This window comes from Schistocerca gregaria, chromosome 6 (assembly GCF_023897955.1).
Source record: "Schistocerca gregaria isolate iqSchGreg1 chromosome 6, iqSchGreg1.2, whole genome shotgun sequence".
Lineage (NCBI taxonomy): Eukaryota > Metazoa > Arthropoda > Insecta > Orthoptera > Acrididae > Schistocerca > Schistocerca gregaria.
Window position 1 is genome coordinate 54,627,561 of NC_064925.1, and position 27,016 is coordinate 54,654,576.

The window sequence follows — 27,016 nt, forward strand, 5'->3', positions numbered from 1 at the left end:
AAGTGTGGATAGAACCTGCAGCTTTCGATTCGCAGCTTCACACATGCAGAGCTGCTCACGGATGAAGTATGTGGGAACAGTTCCTGTAAGCAGAGGATTGACACTACAGTATTTTCTTAGCTGGGACTAATACTGTTTGGAATATGAAAAGTAATACTGTTTGGAATATGAAATCTAATTATTCGACTGGTTTACGTTTTACTGAAGCAAACGTTAAGCTTAGATTTAGAAGTAGCATACTTGGAAACAAACTGTCTACAAAACATAAGAAAGTAGGAGGTTCCCTAGTGACTTTGTGAGGAAAGGAATGTGTGTAAAACACTGACGAGCAGAAACCGCAGTTGAAAGGAAACGTCTTAAAGACCTCGGGGAGCACCTTTTGTGATACTGACGGAGAAGTGGAGATTAGGACTTAAGTGGGAGACAGAGTGAACATAGCCAACAAGTGTTCCTCTGAGATGGGAAGCATGGCGCGGATGCAGAACTTACGGTAAGCCACATCAAACGAGAGGTAAGACTGATTTTGTGCGGGAACCACATTACGTTCGATTAAAAAGCTGATGGCCGCAAACATTTTGTCCCAAAAAAGTCTCATGGTAGACATATTTAATGAAAACATTGTATAAAACAAACAATCGCTTCTCAGAGTCAAATCTAAAAGCGACCGTGAGAACGAAATTAGACTATGAAGAACTCGCGCAGAGGAAAATATACCATCAGTGTCCCTTCATTGCTTTCCAAGATTATAACCTGACTGCACAGTGCAATAAGGAAATTCTACCAAGCATTTCAGTCGTCTGACATAACACGGAATGAACGGTCAAGATTCATGACTTGCGTTAGCAAAGTGTTGGGGTTCAGACACGCCTGTTACTGATTCTATCGTCTCTTGATCCCACAAGAAACGGGTTTACGTTCGTGATGAATTCTGCGTCGACGTGACAATAAAAAAGGAAACAATAGTTACATCCTACGTCAGATACTGATTCTCCGAAAAATCTAGAATAATGTAGGTAGTTGACATTACCAATCATCGAGAGACTAGAGAGGCCCCATTTATCCAGCAACGTAATATCAAATGGTTGCTCTTCACGACGACGACAACGAACACTATGTTACCAGATAAAAATAGTTGCATGTGGGAAACTAAATCTGAACTGAACCTTCGTGCAAGATGTGAGGAGTGCCGTAAAGGACTCGAACCACTGAACCTTGCCCTTCCTCTAAGAGCGTTAGCCAAGGAGAACAAGCTACCAGGTTCGAGTACTGGTTCTTCACTTTAAACTGTCACAATGTGGAGAAAAAAAGATAAAAAGCATACTGTCCGTTGTAGAGCGAAATCTGAATCAACGTGCAGTTTAATTCTGATAGATGGAAATTTACCGTCTTCCGAGCAACCTGAGAGTAGTACGTAGGTGTAATATTTGTTTGGATGGCCATTCTCCTTAGCATATGTAGTCTTTCCGTCTTACGCATAGTACAACAAAATACGGTATTTCTACAGACGTCTTTCTATTATATTTATAAAGCATCTTCTGCGATCGCTCTGGAAATGTAAATATTCAACATTGCCCTAGATGTCGGCATTTGCAGATTAAAAACACTATTTATTTATAAAATTGGGGTATAATTTACTTACGTTGTTTTCTGCCTTTTGTTTACGAATTTTGGAAACCACTGTTTCTTTTATGGTTTTTAGAGGAGATTGGGGTCGAAAGAAACATTGTTGCACAACCACTTTTTGCAAATTTTCGTCTTTGTTGAACCCACTCTCTCTTATGCTTGCCTGGTGTTTGTTGAACTTCACCTCACGTTTGTAGAACTCCACAAGACAAAACAGTGTTTATTCACTCATGTGTTTTCTGGATAATGTTGCCTACCTGAGAATGCATATTTAATCGTGAATAAGAATGAAAATGACGAAGAACTGCTAGAAATGAATGTGCAACCACATTCTTTCGATCTCAACCTTCGCTAACACCGACTGAAAAAACAATGGTGTGCCAAATATGTAAACAAGAGACGAAAAGCAACGTAAGTAAACTGTACCCCAATTTTACACAGAAATGCTGTTTTTAATTATAAATACCAAAATCTGGGGTCGTATTGTGTATCCATATTTCCAAAGTTACCACAGGAAATGTTTTATAAATATCAGATAAACATCTGGAGAAATATACTCTTTAATTGCACTGTGTGGAACATGGAAAAACTGCAGTTGCTGAGGATGACGGCCATGTGACTAAACATATTACAGAAGCTTTCAGAAACATTTGGGTCTTATCAAAACAAAAATACACTGAAGTTTCACATCCTCGTATGGAGATTAATCAACATATCACGATGTAGACAACACTGGAGTAGATAAACATGTAACGGTATCTTAGTGTACGTTCAGAGATCTGAGGTTCTGTACCTAGAACAGAAAAGTGCAACCCATTTGGCGTGTTAGTCCATTGTACCAGCAGGCCTAGTATATCACAATCTGTTACAATATTTCTCAAAATTTTAAAAGTCAGTAGATCTAATCCACAATATTGTATGGGTGGTTTTATGTAATGCTCACAAACTAACCACAACTATTTTTGTGTGAAGTTGCATGATGCTATACAGACTGAGAAATTAACTAACAGCGCATGAAATAAATTCTTTGCTTCAAATAAGAAATAGGACGACGCAGGAGTAAGACTTCTTTCAAACTAATTTCAGTTTGTCTAAAGTGAATGACACCAGTGTACTGCAACTGCTAATTGGCAATCAGTACCTTGTTTCCATGGCTTGCTTCAAACATTTCTCGTCGGTACGTCGCTTAGATCGAACAGGCGTTGTATTCACGTAAACTCTGCCAGTAACCAAGTACTACCAAAAAAATACACAGCTGTTACTGATGAAAAAATTGAGTATTCAACACGATTCACATCAACTCTAACCATTTGAACCGGCCACAGGCGACTGCTGCTAGTAAACTGAAGTGGAGCGAGATACTCGTTTGGTGTCGCGCTATTGGTCAGTGCTAGGCCAATAGCTGGCCGAGTGCGGAAGGATGTCAGGCCGCGTGGCAAAGTCAACATTACTCTCAAATCCCAGGGCCGAAATTTTTCACTTCCTTCTCATTCTGGCGTAGTTTTAACAGCAAGTTCCACACCGCAAAAGCGAATAAAAATTTCAGTTCCGTGAACTGCAGAAATTCCTCTGTCAGCTACACCGAATACACGTGCGAAGTAATTCATTCTGTGAATATGACGCAGTTGCAACAGGAGATATATATATTTCTTTTTCGTATGTGAGTAATTGTAGATCGGTTTACGACATGAAGCAATATCAACCACTGTCCTCTAATACGTCACTGCTTTATCGAGATGATTCATTAATTATGGAAACAGCAATAACGGTTTTAAGTAAACGTGACGTCCTAGAAAGCTAAACGAAAAAAACACAGAGATTTTAAATTCCCGGTGAAAATAATCAAAGGATTGGAACACTGCCATACATGTGGGTGGGATGATTTCCGATTAATTTTGCATGTCATGTACTGTTTAATGATATTCTACACGATGAAATCGGAGGGAAAAAAAGGACACGGGCAGTATTTGAACCTGTACCGCCAGCGTTGTAGCAGCGAATATTTGTTATTGTTCTAAGACGGTGGAAACTTTACAAATGTTATGCGTATGAAAGGTAGGCATAACACTTCCGGATAGCTTTTCTCGGAAACTACGGGATACCCCACGGAAAGTCGCTAGGCAGGTTCTGAGGGCACGTCCCTCTACAATGAGTGGGGGTACAGCCCACTACCTTCAAGTGATGTGGGAAGAAGCATTTCTGCTCTGGGTTATTGGTGACAATAACGCATGCAGATGCGATCAGTCATCAGAACTATTTTTGAACGAATATTTAAAAAATGTTTTAATAGTGTTTGTCGGTATTAACACACCAAATTTTAAACACTTCGTAATCTCTCTGTGGCCAGAAATCGCAAAGGAACTTCTAATTGCATGTCGACTGAGATTACCTATCTCATTGGTGTATTTTATTTTTCTCTTCTTTCTCGCCTATAAGGCGTTTATTTTTCCACGATGACATTTCACAATTCTTGGCATTCCATCTTGAGATGTTTATATTTATTTATGTGTCATTAACACTGTTTCTTTATTAACAAAGTTGCAAAATTTTGCTACGGAAATTTGTAAGTCAGCTATAGTAAAACGTCGTGAGTCAAGAAACAATGTTCACGACGCGTAAGTAAATGTAAACATGCGAAGCTGGTGTGATCATAAAATGAATGTACACTTAAAAAAAAAAGGGCGTGTGCTGAGGAATAATTTGCTGGCGTAACATGTCGGGAGAGGATGCTATCATATCGGTGCGTTTATCTCATAAACATTAACGTCACAGAGACTGTAGTTTAGAATTTATGCGCTAGGAGCGCTGCTGTCGCGTCATGCGAAGAGACGACCCGCGAGCTTAAATAACCTATGTAGATCAGATCCGCGGGCCAACGAAGATTGCCCGTGTATGTTCTCTCAGCTGAGTATGTTTCAGACAGTCACAACTACGCGTATTTGTTCTTTGTATATTTTATATCCATAAATTGATTTATTACGTTTCTGTGATTCCTATTAGTTCTCGACACTTAATTACACTGCATTTACATGGTAACACAATCCTCCTATCCCACTCCTATCACCTCGGAACGAGAGCGTAAGTGAATGCGTATTTGTATTGAGTTTTCATAGCGCCTAGTGGCGGTAAACTGCTTGTCTGCTACAGTGGAAATTTAGTCAAGTTTGGGGTAAGCTTAGAGAATGGCAAAGAGGCTTCGCTGGCGACATGAGGGCGTTCGCCTGCAGTTTCCGCTACCCGTGTATGGACCCCGACTTGATCAGGGTACTGGTGACTCGGTGCTGGAAATTTGGTGAACGAGGTTTTTCTTATGAGCTGGTGTTTAGTTGCTGAAAATGGTAGCTGTTTGTGTAAGGTTAACTCTAGTTGAAGTCTTAACCGATTTCTATTATGTCGTCGGGCACTAATAATCATTCAACGCATTTTATCCGATGTAGGGAACAATAGTTTTGGGATGGTTCAGTTTCATGAAAACTGACTTCGTTCACTCAGAACGTAAAAGGTTGGGAGTATGGTGTGAGGACAATGCGCGATTACAGTTAGGTTACGTGTTCATCGGTGTGAATTTGTGTGTATTTGCGTTTCTCGTGTCGTTTCATTCTTCCGTTCACTGATTATCATCCGTTTTCAGCGTTTTCTATGAGCTTTGTGCGTGCGCGCCTTTGTTCCTTCACTTCCACGTAACGGCCGGCCACGGTGGTCTCGCGGTTCTAGGCGCGCAGTCCGGAACCGTGCGACTGCTACGGCCGCAGGTCGAATCCTGCCTCGGGCATGGATGTGTGTGATGTCCTTAGGTTAGTTAGGTTTAAGTAGTTCTAAGTTCTAGGGGACTGATGACCACAGCAGTTGAGTCCCAAAGTGCTCAGAGCCATTTTTTTCCACGTAATGCGTGGAAACTCTCGGTATCAGCTTTAGCTTGCAACGGTTCGACAATAATTCACTTGTGGCCGTGACCCCTCTCATGAATTAACCGGATTTCGGAATTTTGTATTTTTCTTGGTTTGGCTTTGTGCGCCTCGGGTGACTTCGTCCAGTTCTGTATGTAGAGTGTTAGCTTCATACGTATTCTTGTAAGTAACTAAATCTGTGTTGTCGACCTGAATTATATTTCGCATTTGAGCTTTTAGTTAATTCTACGGATGAATTTTCGGCATGGTGTTAGGCCAGGGGAGCAAGTCTCTGCCGTCCCTATGCGTGTTGGTGTGGTGTTTTCTTCTTTCTTTTCGTCCTTCTATGTCGTGTTAGTGTTTGTATGTTTCCTTTAATACGTTATTCCAGTTCCTTACGCATATTCAATGATTTGCAAGCCCATCAGGAGAGAAATTTAACTTTTGTGTCACTTAACCGTCCAAGCCGTGCACTAGTAGCAAATGTGTTATTTTTCTCATTTATTTATGTACGGAAAATATAAGTTCAATGTTATTAATTCCTAGTTAAGTAAAGTTTCAGGCAACAGCCTTGCCACAGTGGATACATCGGTTCCCGTCAGATCACCGAAGTTAAGCGCTGTCGGGCGTGGCCAGCACTTGGATGGGTGACCATTCGGGCCGCCATGCGCTGTTGCCATTTTTCGGGGCGCACTCAGCCTCATGATGCCAATTGAGGAGCTACTCGACCGAATATAGCGGCTCCGGTCAAAGTCAACCATCAAATTGGAGATGACATGGCGGTCGGATGGTCCCGGTGGGCCCCATTTGGCCTGATGACCAAGTGGTTAAAGTCAAGTTTCAGTTTTATAAATTACATTATCTACGGAGGAGGAGGAAGAGGAGGAAATGAGTGTCTAACGTCCCGTCGACAACTAGGTCATTAGAGACGGAACACAAGCTCGGATTAGGGAAGGATGCGGAAGGAAATCGGCCGTGCCTTTTCAAAGGAACCATCCCGGCATTTGCCTGAAGTGATGTAGGGAAGTCACGTAAAACCTAAATCATGATGGCCGGACGTGGGAATGTAGCGTCGTCCTCCCGAATGCAAGTCCAGTGTGCTAACCACTGCGTCATCTCGCTCGGTCATTATCTACGAATAGATCGACTATCTAATTGAGAACAGGATGGATACTTGCATTTGATGAGACTTATCCTCGGTGTGCTAAATTGATACAATTTATTTTTGAATTGTTAAACTTATTATTACTTTTAAAGACTGATATGTCGATTACGCAGTACATAACGACGAGCAGGTTTTACTGGCGACTTAGCTGTTCGCTAAGAGAGGCAGAATCGAGCTGCACAAATTTGAGGACAGCCTTCACGAAAAGTTAATAGATACGGTTTATGGTGTCTGTCAGTGCACTACGAGAGCCCGCAGCTGCGGAGCGCGTGTGCGTGTTGCGTGTGCGTGTGGTGTCTGCGCATCGGCCGCGCCCTCCACTCTGGCCTGGAGGGGCCCCCCTTGCCTGCCTGGGCAGGTGTGGGCCGCTACCCCGCTGTGGCCACTCCACTGTCGGACTACAGCCTCTAGCTCCCAGCCGCCAGCTCTCGCGGCCGCGGTGCGTGGCGTGGCGTGGCGTCGCGTCGCGTCGCGTCGCGTCGCCGACAGATCGATGGTGCGTGGGAGGGCGCCTGCGCCGCTACACTCCACCGCACTCCACTACACTCCACGCTCCACCCCAGGAGCGGCTGCAGCCTCCGGCTCCCGCACGAGACGACCACGTCCGCATCCTGCTATATCAACATATTCGCCTCCTCTTTTTCAGTAGCTTCCGGAGGCGACCATAATTTAGCAGTGAGGTGTGTTAATTCTGTCGCTTAAATACATATGAAGAAAAAATCAGCGACTTTACGAAATCTACACTACTGGCGATTAAAATTTCTACACCAAGAAGAAATGCAGACGATAAACGGGTATTCATCGGACAAATATATTACACTTGAACTGACATGCGGTTACATTTTCACGGAATTTGGGTGCATAGATCCTGAGAAATCAGTACCCAGAAGAACGACCTCTGGCCGTAATAATGGCCTTAATATGCTTGGGCATTGAGTTAAACAGAGCTTTAATGGCGTGTACAGATACAGCTGCCCATGCAGCTTCAACACGATACCACAGTTCATCAAGATTAGTAACTGGCGTATTGTGACAAGACACTTGCACGGCCACCATTGACCAGACGTTTTCAATAGGTGAGAGATCTCGAGAATATGCTGGCCAGGGCAACAATCAAACATTTTCTGTATCCAGAAAGGCCCGTACAAGACCTGCAATACGCCGTCCTGCTAAAATGTAGGGTTTCGCAGGGATCGAATGAAAAGTATAACCACGGGTCGTAACACATCTGAAATGTAACGTCCACTGTTCAAAGTGCCGTCAATGCGAACAAGAGGTGGCAGAGACATGTAACCAATGACACCCCATACCATCACGCCGGGTCATACGCCAGTATGGCGATGACGAATACACGGTTCCAATGTGCGTTCACCTCGATGTCACCAAACACGGATGCGACCATCACGATGCTGTAAACAGAACCTGGATTCAACCGAAAAAATGACGTTTTGCCAACCGTGCACCCAGGTTCGTCGTTGAGTACACCAACATCCTGTCTGTGATGCAGCGTCAAGGGTAACCGCAGCCATGGTCTCCAAGCTGATAGTGCATGCTGCTGCAAATGTCGTCGAACTCTTCGTGCAGATGGTTGTTGCCTTGCAGACGTCCCCATCTGTTGACTCAGGGATCGAGACGTGGCTGCACGATCCGTTACAGCCATGCGGATAAGATGCCTGTTATCTCGACTGCTAGTGATACCAGGCCGTTGGTATCCAGCACTGGGTTCCGTATTACCCTCCTGAACCCACCGATTTCATATTCTGCTAACAGTCATTGGGTCTCGACCAACGCGAGCAGCAATGTCGCGATACGATAAACCCCATTCGCGATAGGCTACAAGCCGACCTTTACCAAAGCCGAAAACGTGATGGTAGGCATTTCTCCTCCTTACAGGAGGCATCACAACAACGTTTCACCAGGCAACGCCGGTCAACTGCTGTGTCTGTATGAGAAATCTGTTGGAAACTTTCCTCATGTCAACACGTTGTAGGTGTCGCCACCGGCGCCAACCTTGTGTGAATTCTCTGAAAAGCTATTCATTTGCATATTACAGCATCTTCTTCCTGTCTGTTAAATTTCGCGTCTGTAGCACGTCTTATCTTCGTGGTGTAGCCATTTTAATGGCCAGTAGTGTACTACCGTCACACAGCTGCACATGGTGACGTACGAAATGGATCGGGCGACAAGTGCTTAAGCAGTTCAGATAAGCGTACAATGGTGTCCTCACATGTTATATTGTGTTGCCGGAGAGGAGCTTCGAGTAACGGCGAATGCCCTTTACGTCTGCTCACGTACTGCACATGGCTCCATAGGATGTGTGCCACGATGTGCCAGGATTAACTCCCACCCCCTTTCCGTCTGTTTAATACGCGGACGGCGCTCGGGAAGAAAGACAGTCTGTATCTAATTGTATACATCCAAATTCCCCCCATTTGCCGTTGCCGTAATTACGAGAGTCTTACGCTCCAGGAAGTAACACGTACATTCACCGACACCCACCAGAACTTAGGCTCGTGAAATGTTGAGACTAGAAGTCTCTACCGAGCACAATGTGTTTATAGTAGCATCGCCGCCTACATATGTTGAATCTCTCACCCTTTCAGGTGGATTAAGAAAAGCTGTGACGAAGAGTGCAGCTCTCGTTTGAACCTTTGCTCTTCTCACTCTGCTCCTACCTCTCCCTCCCCGCTCTCTCCCTACCACCCTCAAGAAATTACTCTTTCTTTGCTCGTCACGTACATACAACGTAGCCCGAGAGTTCCTCTTCAACTGTGAATCAGCCACATCCGCCCGCTCGATACAATTTGAAACGTGACTCGTCCGACCAGGCAACACGTTTCCAATCAATGCCGATGTTGAGGGGCCCAGGCGAGGCATAAAGCTTTGTGTCGTGCAGTCATCACGGGTACACGAGTGAGCCCTCGGCTCCCTAAAGCCCATGAAGATGATTCTTCATTGAATGGGTCGCACGCTGACACTTGTTGATGGCTCTGAGCACTATGGGACTTACCTGCTGCGGTCATCAGTCCCCCTCGAACTTGGAACTACTTAAACCTAACTAACCTAAGGATATCACACACATCCATGCCCGAGGCAGGATTCGAACCTGCGACCCTAGCGGTCGCGCGGTCCCAGACTGTAGCGCCTAGAACCGCTCGGCTACTCCGGCCGGCACACTTGTTGATGGCCCAGCACTAAAATCTGCTGTAATTTGCGGAAGTGTTGCACTTCTGTCACGTTAAACGATTCTCTTAAGTCGTCGTTTCTCCTCTTCTTGCAAGATTTTTTCCCGGCCGCAGCGATGTCGGAGATTTGACGTTTTACCGGATTCCTGATATTCACGGTACACTCGTGAAGTGGTCGTATGGGAAAATCCCCACTTCATCGCTACCTCGGGGATGCTGTGATCCATCGCTCGTGCGCCGACTATAACACCACGTTCAAACTCACTTAAATCTTGGTAACGTGCCTTGGTAGCAGCAGTAACCGAACTAACAGTTGCGCCAGACATTTGTTGTCTGACATAGGCCTTGCCGACTGCAGCTCCGTATTTTCCTGTTTTCATATCTCTATTTGAATACGTATGCCTATACGTTTCTTTGGCGCTTAAAAGTATTTCACTAGAATTTGATATTTATTGCGTCTCAAAGTCAGCCATTTGGCATCCGCTGATGCCTAAAGTCTCTCTCCTTCACACATTCCTATGCATTACATTTATGATGTTTTTTATTTGGTTTAATGCGCAAAAAGCCGAGGTCAGAAGCGGTCGTGCAGTCTTCGCACCCATCTCCTTTACAGTCTTCATTACGCCTCCCACTTTTCTCCTCCCTCACCCATTTCTTTATTTTCCTGTCCATCCTACCTGCAACGCCTCATTGTACAATGATTTACACATTAAAAAGCTGTACACCACTACCGCAAGTAAAAAAACACATTGAAAACTTCCGTTTGCAGTCGAAATGATTACCTTGTTTTGAAAAACCTATGTCATCCACCATGGCACTTCTGCTATTTCTGTTCTTCATTTCATTTTCTGTACATACACTGCTTCCCATCATATACTGTACTGTAACGTTATGAATCACCTTGAAGAAAATGACTTATTGATACATAACCAACACGGATTCAGAAAATATCGTTCTTGTCCAACACAGCTAGCTCTTTATTCCCAAGAAGAAATGAGTGCTGTCGACAAGGGATCTCAGATCGACTCCATATTTCTAGATTTCCAGAAGGCTTTTGATACCGTTCCTCACAAGCGACTAGTAATCAAATTGAGTGCATATGGAGTATCGTCTCAGTTGTATGGATTCGTGATTTCCTCTCAGAGAGGTCACAGTTTCGTAGTGATGGACGGTAAATCATCGAGTGGAGCAGAAGTGATATCTGGCGTTCCGCAAGGTAGTGTCATAGGCCCTCTGCTGTTCCTGATTTATACAAATGATTTACGTGAAAATATGAGCAGCTGCCTTAGATTGTTTGCAGATGACGCTGTAATTTACCGTCTTGTAAAATCATCAGACGATCAATTCCAATTACAAAATGACCTAGAGAGAATTTCTGTACGGTGTGAAAAGTGGCAATTAGCACTAAACAAAGAAACGTGCGAGGTCATCCACATAGGTTCTAAAAGAAGTCCGATAAATTTAGGGTATACGATAAATCGCACAAAACTAAGGGCTGTCAATGGTACTAAATACCTAGGAATTACAATTACGAGCAACTTAAATTCGAAAGACCACACAGATAATATTGTGGGGAAGGCGAAACAAAGACTTCGCTTTGCTGGCAGAACACTTAGAAGATGCGACAAACCCACTAAAGAGACAGCCTAGATTACACTTGTCTGTCCTCTGCTGGAATACTGCTGCGCTGTATGGGATCCTTACCAGATAATATTGACGGAGGACATCGAAAATTGCAAAGAAGGGCAGCTCGTTTCGTGTTATCGCGCAATAGGGGCGAGTGTATTACTAATATGATAAGCGAGTTGGGGTGGCAGTCACTGAAACAGAGGCGATTTTCTTTGCGGCGAGATCTATTTACGAAATTTCGATCACCAACTTCCTCTTCCGAATGCGTAAATATTTTGTTGACACCTACCTACGTAGGGAGAAATGATCATCATAATAAAATAGGAGAAATCAGAGCTCTAACAGAAAGATTTAGGTGTTCCTTTTTCCCACGCACCATTAGACAGTGAAATGGTAGAGAAATTGTATGAAAATGGTTCGATGAACCCTCTGCCAGGCACTTAAGTGTGAATTGCAGAGTAACCATGTAGATGTAGATGTAGACATTTGTCATCAGTAATGAACTGTACTAGCATATATTTTCGTGATTTGTAAAATCAACACGTAAATACATTGGTTCTAAGACATCTTTCAGCGAATGAGAAAATATTTTTCAGGTAGTGAAATTTGACCCAAAAGTACAGCTTCTTGGACTTCTCGAAGGTAACACTCTGAATATAGACTTCGGTAACATATAAATGGAAACACTGTGGCGATATACTGGTACGAGTATATCTCATTACCGGAAAAACCATGAATATTCGATCAATTCGCTACACGAAACGAGTGTTAAAGTAATTTATCGACTGACAGCAATGAAAAGGAAAGCAAAGCACTGATAAATTTTAAGCATGCTTCACAATGTGCTTTGGGCGACAAAAATCGAATATACAGAAAGAAAATTATTAGAAATAAGCAGTACCAAATGTATCGCTGGCACATTTGTTGGCCCCAAGGACAACCAACAAAAACTAGTTTCCAGAATGAATCTTCCACTCTGCAACGGAGTGTGCTCTTTTATACTCGGGTCGTAGTTATGTCTGAATAGCTCTGTCGTTAACAGCATTACCGCCGAAACATAAGGGTCCGGGTTCAATCCTCGGATGGGCACACAGTTTTAATCTGTCAGGAAGTCTCACAAGTACATTTAATTTTTTTGTTTCACCATTATCTCAAAAGTAGATGCATTTTTTTAAAATATCTACAGTAACGTATACTCAGGTACTAAACTGTGTTGGAGTATACAGACTGACCCCTGTTCTCTTTGAGTCTAGAGGAGGACGACGGTTCAATCCCGTCTCCAGCCATCCTGATTTATGTTTTCCGTGATTTCCCTAAATCGTTTCAGGCAAATGCCGGGATGGTTCCTTTGAAAGAGCACGGCCGATTTCCTTCCCCACCCTTTCCTAACCCGAGCTTGTGCTCCGTCTCTAATGACGTCGTTGTCGACGGGACGTTAAAAAACACTAACACTCATTGAGTCTAGCCTCAGAACTTTTTGTTCCTGAGAGCTGTGCAGTGTGCAGTGCCGCTATGCTTTGCGGGTAGCCGTGTGTTCCATTGCAGGCGCTTGCCGTCACCCGGCGCTTCAGTCAGTGAAGGTGATTCGTCAGTTTGAGATGAATAGTATAGTTCGCCCTTTGCTAAGTTTATCCCTGTACAGTGAGAAAACCTGAGGAGCAGAAACATTTGACCGTTTTAAATGTAGAGACCAAAAGATTGTGGTACAATAGAAAGTGTGAAGTCTTCCACATGAGAACTAAAAGGCACCCGCTAAATTTCGATTACACGAGAAATCACACAAATCTAACGGCTGTAAATTGAAATACATACTTAGGGATTAAAATTACGAGTAATTTAAACTGCAACGAACACACTGATAATGTTGTGGGGAAAGCGAGCCAAATACTGCGATTTATTGGCAGGACACGAAGAAAGTGCAATAAGTCTACTAATCAGTCTTTTTTTTTATCTACACGTTAAGTTCCGCAGGACGAAATTGAGGAGCAAATCTCCAAAGCCATGGAACATGTCACTACATTAAATTACAACATAAAAGCAATAACAAATAAAAATAAAATGTTCATGGACCCGAAAAAAGTCAGACCATAAGATTAAGTAAACGCAATCCACAATACCACAAGAAGCAGCTTAATTTTTCAAGGAACTCCTCGACAGAATAGAAGGAGTGACCCATTAGGAAACTCTTCAGTTTCGCTTTGAAAGCGCGTGGATTACTGCTAAGGTTTTTGAATTCGAGTGGTAGTTTATTAAAAATGGATGCAGCAGTATACTGCACACCTTCCTGCACAAGAGTCAAAGAAATGTCATCGAAATGCAGACTGGATTTCTGCCTAGTATTAAATCAGTGAAAGCTGCTTATTCTTGGGAATGAGCTAATATTGTTAGCAAGAAATGACACTGAGGAATATATATATATTGAGGGCCCAATGTCAAAATACCCAACCTCTTGAAAATGCGTCGACAGGACGTTCGTGGACTTATTGCCGAATGAACCAAAAATATCCTTTTAGAATGGAAATAGTTACCCCAAAATACACTCCTGGAAATTGAAATAAGAACACCGTGAATTCATTGTCCCAGGAAGGGGAAACTTTATTGACACATCCTGGGGTCAGATACATCACATGATCACACTGACAGAACCACAGGCACATAGACACAGGCAACAGAGCATGCACAATGTCGGCACTAGTACAGTGTATATCCACCTTTTGCAGCAGTGCAGGCTGCTATTCTCCCATGGAGACGATCGTAGAGATGCTGGATGTAGTCCTGTGGAACGGCTTGCCATGCCATTTCCAACTGGCGCCTCAGTTGGACCAGCGTTCGTGCTGGACGTGCAGACCGCGTGAGACGACGCTTCATCCAGTCCCAAACATGCTCAATGAGGGACAGATCCGGAGATCTTGCTGGCCAGGGTAGTTGACTTACACCTTCTAGAGCACGTTGGGTGGCACGGGATACATGCGGACGTGCATTGTCCTGTTGGAACAGCAAGTTCCCTTGCCGGTCTAGGAATGGTAGAACGATGGGTTCGATGACGGTTTGGATGTACCGAAAACTATTCAGTGTCCCCTCGACGATCACCAGAGGTTTACGGCCAGTGTAGGAGATCGCTCCCCACACCATGATGCCGGGTGTTGGCTCTGTGTGCCTCGGTCGTATGCAGTCCTGATTGTGGCGCTCACCTGCACGGCGCCAAACACGCATACGACCATCATTGGCACCAAGGCAGAAGCGACTCTCATCGCTGAAGACGACACGTCTCCATTCGTCCCTCCATTCACGCCTGTCGCGACACCACTGGAGGCGGGCTGCACGATGTTGGGGCGTGAGCGGAAGACGGCCTAACGGTGTGCGGGACCGTAGCCCAGCTTCATGGAGACGGTTGCGAATGGTCCTCGCCGATACCCCAGGAGTAACAGTGTCCCTAATTTGCTGGGAAGTGGCGGTGCGGTCCCCTACGGCACTGCGTAGGATCCTGCGGTCTTGGCGTGCATCCGTGCGTCGCTGCGGTCCGGTCCCAGGTCGACGGGCACGTGCACCTTCCGCCGACCACTGGCGACAACATCGATGTACTGTAGAGACCTCACGCCCCACGTGTTGAGCAATTCGGCGGTACGTCCACCCGGCCTCCCGCATGCCCACTATACGCCTTCGCTCAAAGTCCGTCAACTGCACATACGGTTCACGTCCACGCTGTCGCGGCATGCTACCAGTGTTAAAGACTGCGATGGAGCTCCGTATGCCACGGCAAACTGGCTGACACTGACGGCGGCGGTGCACAAATGCTGCGCAGCTAGCGCCATTCGACGGCCAACACCGCGGTTCCTGGTGTGTCCGCTGTGCCGTGCGTGTGATCATTGCTTGTACAGCCCTCTCGCAGTGTCTGGAGCAAGTATGATGGGTCTGACACAACGGTGTCAATGTGTTCTTTTTTCCATTTCCAGGAGTGTATAATACCATTTGACACAAGCGAATGAAAATAAGCCAAGTATACTAATTTTCGTGTCGAGCGATCACTTACTTCAGATACCGTTCGAATAGCAAAAAGGCGGCATTAAGCCTCTGAACAAGATCTTGAACGTGGGCTTTCCACAACAGTTTACTATCTATCTGGACACCTAGACATTTGAACTGTTCAGTTTCACTAATCATATGGCCATTCTGTGAAATTAAAACGTCAGCTTTTGATGAATTGTGCGATAGAAACTGTAAGAACTGAGTCTTAGCATTAGTTTATTTCCTAGAAGCCATGAACTTAGGTCTTGAAGTGCACTATTTGAAACCGAGCCAATGTTCCACACAACATCTTTTGCTACTAAGCTAGTGTCATCAGGAAACAGAAATATTTTAGAGTTAACCGTAAGACTGGAGTTATCATTTATATAAATAAGGTACAGGAGTGGCCCCACCATTGATTCCTGGGACACCTCCCACTTGACCGTTCCCCACTCACACTCCACATCACAGCCAGTTTCTAGATTGCGAATCATAGCCTTTTGCTGCCTGTTGCTAAAGTAAGAAGTGAACCAACTGTGAGCTACTCCCCGTATTCCGCAATGGTCCAACTTATGGAGCAATATAAGTTGATCAACACAATCAAACGCCTTAGTTAAAACAAAAAATATGCCTAGCGTTCGAAGCCTTTTGTTTAACCCACATAGAAAAGAGAATATAGCATTTTCTGTTGTTAAACGAGTTCTAAAGCCGAACTGTACATTTGATAGCAAATCCAGTGATATAAAATCAATTATCCTTACATCCACAGCCTTCTCAATAACTTTAGCAAACAATGATGGCATAGAAATAGGTCTAAAATTTTCTACATTATCCCTTTCTCCATGTTTATAAAGCGGCTTTATTACTGAGTACTTTAATCGTTCAGGAAACTGACCATTCCTGAAGGAGAAATTACAAATATGGCTAAATACAGGGCTCACATGTGAAGCAGAGTACTTTAATATCCTGCTAAGCACTCCATCATAACCATGAGTGTCCTTAGTCTTGAGTGATTTAATAGTTGACTTAATCTCTCCCTTGTCTGTATCACAGAGAAGTATTTCAGACATCAATCTCGGAAAGGCATTTGCCAAGAAAGGTATATGATTCCCTGTAGAAACTAAAGTTTTTTTTTAATTCACCTGGAACTGCTGTGCAGTGTGGAATCCGCATCAGATATGACTGACCAAGGATATCGAAAATGTTCAAAGAAGAGTAGCTCGTCTTGTGTTATCGAGAAGTAGAGTATATGGTATGCGAAATGGTGGGGTACAATCACAAACTCAGACGATTTTCGTTGCGGCAGGATCTTCTCATAAAATTTCAGTCACAAATTTGAGTGTGAAAACACTTTGTTGGCTGCCATCTACTTAGGAAGAAATGATCAACGTTATAAAATCAGAGAAATCAGAGCACGCACGGAAAGATGGGAGTGTTCGTTTTTCACACGTGCTGTTCGAGATGGGAACTGTACACAAATAGCTTCAGGGTGGTTCGATGAACCCTCTGCCAGGTACTTCACTGAGAATTTCAGATTAATCATGAAGAAACATCAGCGTCGGCTTAGGTATCACACTTTGTTGCATAAGCACATTTTCCAGTGTCGTACTGGACGTCGATATCCTTTCTGTCCATTGGGAGTCCAGGTCTTTACTTTTTCCCAGTTGTTTTAAGTTCTGAGACGTACTTTCATCTGTACCCTCCCTACTTCCCTGTAGTAATTTCTGTGTTGTTCTACGGAAAAAAATGGTTCAAATGACTCTGAGCACTATGGGACTTAACATCTATGGTCATCAGTCCCCTAGAACTTAGAACTACTTAAACCTAACTAACCTAAGGACATTACACACATCCATGCCCGAGGCAGGATTCGAACCTGCGACTGTAGCAGTCGCGCGGCTCCGGACTGAGCGCCTTAATCGCGAGACCACCGCGGCCGTTGTTCTACGTTTAAACAGGATTCCAGTATAATAAGGGTAACGGTTGGTTGGTTTAAAAGAGGGTCAGCGGTCTCTTGTTCCTAATAAAACAATGCTATAAGTATGAGAATAAAACAGACGAGCATATAACACAAAACAGAAAGAAAGGAAAGACCACAAGAACGAAGGAAAGGCAACGAACACTAAAAGGAACAAAAGAGGACAAGATAACAACAGAGACATGCAAGAAAAAGTTCGAAAAGAGTAAAACAAGGAAGCAGAAAACAGTGGCTGGCCTATCACGAAAATAAAAAGGAAAAGCCAGTTACCGTGCAACACATTAAAATCTCCATCCTCAAAGCACTAGGGTGGAGGACACAGAGGGACAAAGGACATGCGCTAAAACTCAGATCGAACGATAAAACCCACCCTCACGGATGAAACGTAAAACCTAATCAGCCGATGAGGCGTTGCCTGCAAAAATCAATGATAACGAGTCCGGAAACCGAAGATGAAGTCTCAGGGCAGCCAAAGAAGGACAGAGCAGAAGAATATGGGACACTATCAACCGGGCGCCGCACCGACACAGAGGCGGTTCCTCACGGAGCAGGAGGTAGCCGTGGGTGGGTCTCCTCAGGCATAGCCAATGCGGAGCCGACAGAGAACCACAGAGTCCCTGGGAGAGGCACGCATGGAGGTCTTCCACACATTCGTAGTTTCCTTAATGGCACGCAGTTTGTTGTGCGTATTGAGGTTATACCACTCCGTCTCCCAAAGCCGCAAAACCTTGCAGCGTAATAACAATCGCAGGTCAGTTGTGGGTATGCCCAACTCCAGAAGTGGTTTCCCTGTAACCTGTTTGGCGAGCCTGTCAGCAAGTTCATTTCCTGGGATTCCGACGTGACCAGTGGCCCAGACGAACACCACTGAACGACTGGACCGTTCCAGGGTATAGCTGGACTCCTGGATGGACGCTACCAAAGGGTGACGAGGGTAGCACTGGTCGACAGTTTTCAGGCTGCTCAAGGAGTCAGTACAGGGAAGAAAAGACTCCGCAGGGCACGAACGGAAATACTGAAGTGCACGAGAAATCGCCACCAGCTCTGAAGTGAAAACACTGCATCCATTGGGTAAGGAATACTGGTCAATAAGGCCGTCTTGAACGTAGGCAAAGCCAACGTGACCATCAGCCATCGAGCCGTCGGTGTGGACCACTTCAGAGACCCGGAACACGTCAAGAATCGAGAGGAAGTGACAGCGGAGAGCCGCAGGGTTAACGGAGTCCTTAGGGCCACGTGACAGGTCCAGACGAAGCTGCGGCCGAGGTGTACACTACGGAGGCGTACGTGAACGGGCCGCAAGTAGAGGTGGTAAAGGAAAGGTCTCCAGTTCGGAGAGAAGGGACGGCACGCGAACCGCAAATCATTAACCCCGACCAGGGCCGCCGAGCGGGAGATGGACTGCCGCGGGCGGGAAAAGGAGACGGTATTTCGGATGCTCAGGAGAATTACGAATGTGTGCTTCGGAACTGACGAGCAGTTGTGCATGTCTGATCTGCAACGGTGGGACCACAGCCTCCGCCAGTACGCTGGTCACCGAACTCGTCCTAAAAGGTCCTGTCGCTAGTCGAACCCGGCAGTGGTGCACAGGGTCGAGTAAATGCAATGCTGAGGGCGCTGCCGAACCGTTAACCACACTCCCATAGTCAGTTAGGGACTGGACAGGGGCTCTGTATAGCCGCAGCAACGTGGAGCGATCTGCACCGCAATTGGTGTTGTTCAGGCAAAGGAGGGCACTGAGGTCACGGGCGCCACCCAGCCGCAGTAAAGGCCACCTGTCAGGGTGGCCATTGCCGGCAGTCCCGATGCCCCAGGGGGATGGGCATCTACCCGTTGACATACGTGGGGAGAATGGGCGGGACTGCAATGCGACGACGAGAAAGTGGGCTAAAGATCTCAATGCATGATGGACAATGCATCATGAAAGGCACCCTTCCCCAATTGGCTCGGTCTTCGGGAAGGTCAAACCCTGCAGGGGACCATCACACAAAGGCCGTTTGAGACTCCATTTAGTCGCATCTTACGACAGGCAGGAATACCTCGGGCCTATTCTTATACCCGGACCCACATGGGGTAATAAGGGTTAAAGAGTATCTTCTTTTTGTTTTGTATTACAAATCAAAACTAAGTCTCTTCAGGAACTCAATAAAATGCATCCTCCGTTCGATATGTGAATTGAAAGATTGTTTTCTATGATAATTAGAATTCCTCATACTCTTAGTAGTTTTATGTTTGTAACTGTTTTGTTTTAGACATAATGACTGTGTGTAGTACTTCTATGAGAGAGATGGTGGCACCTTTAAATTTGTTCGTAAAAAGTATCCCACCGCTTGTTTATAAATATTTCCACTAATGTTGTGGTAACTACGTTACAAATTAGTGAGATCCACATTAAGAAGTGACTGCCAGGGGTGGAACAAAGGGCAAATGACAGAAAAATGGTAGGACGAAATGAAACTTAACTCCAGACCTCTGGATCTGTATTATGACATTCACTCAAAGATATACCGAGGTACAGATGGTACGGTATATAGAGGGTGGACAAGACTGTGGAAACAGCAGAACACAACACATTGCCTAATACGGTGTAAGGAAGCCGTTGGCATTCAAAGCAGCTTCCACATATCTTGTAGAAGATAAATACAGGTACCGTGTGGCTCTCAGGAGTATCTCACACGACTAGTCCTGAAAGGCATCGGCAGGGTCAGGTGCAGCTGGACAGCGACCACGCACGCATCTCTCTAAAGCAGGCCGCAGAGGGTCAACAGTAATGAGATCCGGTGACTGTGATGGCCAGGAGAGATACGAAAATTCGTCCCCGTGCTCACAAAACCAGTCCTGGACTATGCGAGTTGTGTCAATAGGGCCCTGTCGTCTTGAAATATAGCATCACCATTTAGGAACAAAGACTGTAACATAGGGTGGATACTATCAGCCAAAAAAGTCACACAATCCTCCTCCTGTGCGACCTTGCAGAGCAACCATGAGGCCAATGGAATGCCACGATATGGCTGCCCAAATCAGCATCTAACCCCGCCACACCTCTGTCTTATGACGTAAACTCGACCAGAAGTTAGAAACAGCGCGAAATAAAACTCATCCGGCCGAACGACATTCTTCTGTTTCATCACAGAAAAGGTTTTATGGATTCGGCGCCACCTTTTCCAGTCACGGATATTTTAAGCACTGACAAGTGGTTCTGGAATTGCAGCTCGCCCTACAATTCCGTGCTTCTGGAGCTTCCCTCGTGTTTTGATAGTGACGGTTCCGCGAGTGCGACATTCAGTTCTGCAGTGACTTTTGCTACTGCCTTCCTCTCCTTTTCTGTCACAGTCCTCTTCAACGATGGTCCGGCACGATCACTCAACATACACTTTTGTCCGCGTTGTGGCGTAGCGGAAAATGTTTTCCGGTTTCCCTGCATGCGATACAAATCTTGGATACCGTGCCTCTTGAAGCCCCAAACACTTCAGCTATCTTTGGCTCGTAAAACAGACTTGGCCAGCATCTGCATTTATGTTGAAGCTCACTTCTCTCGCGGTGTTTGCACCTCTTTTTCGACTCCTGTACAGATAACTTATCTACATGTTAGGATTTATGACAATCTTTTTTCCTCCGTACAATTTTTAGCCTGTGCACCTCCCTCTACACTCCCTGATCTCTTAGCAGAATCCTATTATCTGGTCCTTTCTACTAGCCAGCGTTTCCCATTCATTGTGCCTCATTTACCTTTTTGGTGCACTTAATTTTCAGCATCCTTCTGTGACAAATCACCTCAAACTCACCGATTCTCGTATTTCTTGTTGCTCACGTAGCTCTGCTTCAGTTCCATACAGTGCTGTGCTCCACACGTATATTACCAGAGGTTTCTTCCGCAAAATAAGACCTACGGTTGATAGTTGTAGAGTAATGACTTCTCTCCCCATCCTAATTTGCTCCTTACGTCGCCCCCGCTCTGTCAATCAGATTTTCTAACTTCCTTTTCTATTTGATGCTCAATTTCAATGTTTAGTAGTTCTGCCGACACCAACACTATTCGAAGATTACTAAAGTTTAGCGAAGCAGCCACCAAGTTCTATATCGTACTTTCGACAGAAATGTGAGAAAGGGAAGTCCGAATCTCTCATTGCAACGCAGCATGAGAATGCGCAGAGCGAAACTATAGCAATATGCACTCTAAGACATAAAAAACAACTCACCATGAAGGGATTATTCGAATGGGACGGAATTGGATAGGTGTGAGGTACATGTACAGACAAACAAATGATTGAAGAATCAGAATAACTGGATAATTACTTCAAGCGAAGGAGCTTCAAAAATAGAGCAAGTCAATAAGACGCTGGTCCGTCTCTAGTCCTTACGCAAGGAATTATTCCACTTAGAATTGACTTATAGAGTTGTTCAGTATCGCACTGAATTGTGTGCAACTGACACTTGACATCATCAAAATCCCGAGCTGGTTGGAGAGTCCTGAGCACAAGGCTCTAAACGTTCTCAGTTGGGGAGATAGCCGGCGACCTCGCTGGCCGAGCTAGGGTTTGGCAAGCACGGAGACAACTAGCTAACTAGCGTCTCTGCAAATGAGATCTCTGAATCTACAACAAGTGAACCGTTCCTATTAAAGTCGGCTGTAGAACTGGCCAGTGCGCTAGCTTGTCTCATAAGACCAGCCGAGTGGCGGCGCTCGGTCTGCTAGCGTCGACAGTGGCGACTCACGGGTCCGATGTGTGCTGACGGACCGCGGCCGATTTGTAGGCTACAACCTGGCCAGTGTGGTGCCTCGCGGTGACACCACAATTGCCATGTGTTGGTTAGGGGGAGGCCAGGTGAGGATCTGCAAGCAGCCTGCCTGCGTGCTGGACGCACTGGACCTGTACCTGGAGTTACGGTCTTGGGCACGATTTCGCATAACAGCAGTAGCCCTCTCGTAATTATCCCACACACACTGATTGCAAGTTTGTACGTCAGTCTGGAGATTCGACCTGTTGTGCTGCCATTCATGAACAACATTCCAGTGGTGTTTATCTGTTGTCTCTAGGAATCCCGCATACTCGGTTCGCTAGAGAAACAATGGAACAACTCGTATTACTAAGATTTATTATAACAATTACAAATACTTAACATTGACAGATGTGTCGCAAGCAAAGGGCGACAAAGAAAATAACCAGTCTTCTTCAGAATAGACAAACAAGTCTGTGCTACATGTTGTTGTTGTTGTGGTCTTCAGTCCTGAGACTGGTTTGATGCAGCTCTCCATGCTACTCTATCCTGTGCAAGCTTCTTCATCTCCCAGTACTTACTGCAACCTACATCCTTCTGAATCTGCTTGGTGTATTCTTCTCTTGGTATCCCTCTACGATTTTTATCCTCCACGCTGCCCTCCAGTGCTAAATTGGTGATCCCCTGATGCCTCAGAACATGTCCTACCAACCGGTCCCTTCCTCTTGTCAAGTTGTGCCACAAACTTCTCTTCTTCCCAATCCTGTTCAATACCTCCTCATTAGTTATGTGATCTACCCATTTAATTTTCAGCACTCTTCTGTAGCACCGCATTTCGAAAGCTTTCACTTCCATACATGGCTACACTCCATACAAATACTTTCAGAAACGACTTCCTGACACTTAAATCTATACTCGATGTTAACAAATTTTTCTTCAGAAACGCTTTCCTTGCCATTGCCAGTCTACATTTTATATCCTCTCTACTTCGACCATCGTCAGTTATTTTGCTCCCCAAATAGCAAAATTCCTTTCCTACTTTAACTGTCTCTTTTTCCTAATCAAATTCCCTCAGCATAACCCGATTTAATTCGACTACATTCCATTATCCTCGTTTTCCTTTTGTTGATGTCCATCTTATACCCTCCTTTCAGGACACTGTCCATTCCGTTCAACTGATCTTCCAAGTCCTTTGCCGTCTCTAACAGAATTACAATGTCATCGGCGAACCTCAAATTTTTTATTTCTTCTCCATGGATTTTAATACCTACTCCGAATTTTTCTTTTGTTTTCTTTACTCCTTGCTCAATATACAGATTGAATAAAATCGGGGAGAGGCTACAACCCTGTCTCACTTCGTTCCCAACCACTGCTTACCTTTCATGCCCCTCGAATCTTAAAACTGCCATCTGGTTTCTGTACAAATTGTAAATAGCCTTTCGCTCCCTGTATTGTACCCCTGCCACCTTCAGAGTTTGAAATAGAGTATTCCAGTCAACATTGTCAAAAGCTTTGTCTAAGTCTACAAATGCTATAAAGGTAGGTTTGCTTTTCTTAATCTAGCTTCTAAGATAAGTCGTAGGATCGACAAACAATTAAACAACTCGTATTACTAAGTTTTATTATAAGAAGACAATTACAAATTGATGAATGTGTCACAAGCAAAGGGCGACGTAGGAAGTAGCCAGTCTTCTTCAGAATAGACATACACAAGTCTGTGCTATATAGAGATTCTAATGAAGGGGCTACGATGCGTCGGCTAACGAAGTGGCTAACGTTGAACTTGCTATCGAACTGGGCTGTGAGCAGTCGGGCGCGGGGCTTCTGTCCTCTTCACGTAGGGGCCGCAGCTGTCGCGTTGTCGTCCTGGAGGGAGGTCGGTCAGCGTGCGAATGGCTGACATCACAGCCGTCGTTCCCGACCGGCGTGCCGACGCTCACTTTATTACGTCGTAGCCTTACCAACATGATAATCCTCGCCTACAGACCACTGTTGTAAGCCAACATGTTCTACAGAGTGTCTACGTGTTGCCTTGGTCTGCTCGATCACACAATGTGTCTCCAATCAAGCGCATATGGGACATCATCGGACGAGAATTCCAGCGTCATCCATAAACACCATTAACCATCGCTGTATAGACCGACCAAGTGCAGCCCGCATGTGACTCCATCCCACAAACTGACTCCGGCACCTACAGAACACAATGCACGCACGTTTGCATTCAACATTCTGGCGGTTATCTAGTTATTCTTCTAGCAGCATTTCTTATTACCAATGATTTATCTCGCGCTTTGATTAGACGATCTTGCAATGTTAATGACTGAAATATGTAACCTAGACCAATGTATTCCCGACATTTTGTTACACTACATTAATTAGTTTTTGTTGCCATCTTTTTCAGTCATTGTATAGTCTGTGTTCATTAGTCAGTTCATTCCATTCAACAGATCCTGTATTCGTCTCCCACTTCCAGCGACGACAGCAAAGTTATCGTCGATGTGCAGCAGTGATGCCGGCTGCTGCGACACTATCAGAGGCAAGCGGCGTGTTTCTCCTCCTCAACTTAAGTCTATCAGGTACCGACTGGGAGACCCGCTCAGCCTGAATGGGTCGCAGCAGGCTGTCCCCCGTTCGTGCGGCCTTCACGCGCTGTCGTTTACAGGCTCTCAAGCAGACCGTCTGACGTCACGCAACGCGACGCGACGGCTGCTTCAGAAGTAAGCAGTGTTTCGCAGGACGTCTCCTGTGTTGGTGTTTGCAGCCGACTGGGGTGAAGCTTTCAGTTTCACACATATCTCACCTCGTGGGCTAGCAAGAAAAAACTTACTCATTTTTTACTTCCAGTCGTAGACGGTTGCAATACTGAAAACGAATTTCACGAACAGTGTTCGGTCATCAAGCAGGAGGAAAGACGTGGCGGCATATATTTAGTTATCATTGTACAACATCCAAATTTACCGTGTTACTTTTGAAACATTTATGTCATGTTCACAGTGTTTCCTGAGCTTTTATCATCTGAAATAGAGCCATAATGATTAGGTAGATGATGTCGAACACGGTTACTGCGATAATGCTTTTGTCTGCTACAGACGAAGGCGCGGTCTCTGCTATCATCATCTTTCTTTCAGTTCTCTTATGACTCATAACATATGCATCTGATGCAACCCTGTAGTTGAGGTCTCAGCATGTCTGTCTGCCTTCTGGTGGACAAGTGTTCAATTCCCGGGACTGCCAAGAGTTTGGAAACGGGCGGACTCAGCCTCATGATGCCAGTCTAGGAGCTACGTGAGTTACAAGTAGGGAATACTATGTCTGGGAAGCAATCAGTTGCTGGGAGAGCGTTGTGTCGACCTCACATCCTTCATTCCAGATCCAAATGACGCCTCTACCACACGATGCCGTGGCGTCTGCTCGGCGCACTAATCTGGTATGGTATCCCTGAGAAATTTAATTACAGACACTGTCGTTTCACCTGATGACGAGAGAGTCTCGTTACTGCACACCCCGTGCGTCCAAAAAGTTCCTAGAGTGATTTTACTCCTGGCGTTTAAGCGACGTCAGCGCAGTAACTACGGTGACATCTGGAACTGATAACTGTAGATAACAGATGAGCACCCATCCTGTGAGCAGTGGGCAGGCCGTACGGCCGTAGGTGTCAACGCTGCTGTCGTGCCACGAATCGCAGCGGGTCAGCGAACTATACGTCTCTAAATCAAGTGATCAAAATATTCTCCAGAATGTCTTGAAGAAAAAACTGTGTGAAAAGGAAGTCACGCACATAGTGACTCCCGAACAAAAAACCAAGGCGTGTGGACGCTTGCCGCGTCTGTACTGAAATAACAAACACGGACAATTCTTTCCTGGATAAATGTATCAGCGGAGACAAGACTGTGCTATCAATGCGAACCTAGCACAAAACGACAAAGTGCACAATGGGTCTCTGGTGCTCCCCCCACGATCAAAGATGGTGCGAACGTGATGCGCGATTTCAACAAAATCCCACAAAAGAAATTTTCTGACAGTTTCACGTGATTGAAAGTTTTCTCCGCCGTACTCTTGTGGGAGACAGTATGTAGGAAACCATAACTTTTATCTATATTTCATTAATCCAGTCCCGAAAATTTCTGGACTGACGGGGTATATTCAGAGAGAGACAAAAGGTTTTGGCGAAGTGTCCCGACCCGTGACTGGGAAACCATTGCAGCTAAGTTAGGGAGGCAGATCAATCCTAAGTCACGTTCGTCTCGTGCTGTGTCTTACAAGATGTTGTTCACATTTTCGAACAGTGGTTTTTTGTACCGTTCGCCAGTAAGAGACAGTGGCAGCTGTAATATGTAAATATAGCACACTTGGTAACACACACATCTGTTGATCCCTGTCCTGCCGGGGTATTTCGTCAACTTGCCAAATATTTTTAGAGTGTCTTGTGACACTGCCGACGTACGTTTCGCTTACGGCGATATCTGATATCTCAAGGCTAGGACGGGAGGCGTGAGTGAGAGTTTATTAGGCTCGTCTATGAGTGTTACAGACATATTGAGCGTCTTTACATAGCAACCTCGTTGCTACTTTTAGTCCGACAGTTTCTTGCGACGTATTTGTGAATATTCTGCACGCCCGTACCAACTCTCGCAAGGACTTGATATTGAGGTCAGATTATCGTAAGTGATTATAAAGGCAAAAAAATTACAGCTCCACAAGAATCAGAATGTTTTCGCTGTGGAAGCAGTACCACAAGCTGAGATATTAAACGAGGGAATGCATGTGGCCTGCCTCTATTACCACTCGATTTGTAAATAGAAAATGGTATGAAGAAACACTAAGA

The 27,016-nt window shown here is 45.0% G+C and overlaps 1 protein-coding gene and 1 pseudogene across 1 annotated transcript in view; one reads left to right on the top strand and one right to left on the bottom strand.

Moving 5' to 3' along the window:
* The window catches only part of LOC126278722 (histone-lysine N-methyltransferase SETD1A-like), a 493,303-nt gene that overhangs the window by 52,574 nt on the left and 413,713 nt on the right, over positions 1-27,016 (bottom strand). The window lies entirely within an intron of this gene.
* Positions 6,072-6,189, top strand: LOC126279183 (5S ribosomal RNA; annotated as a pseudogene).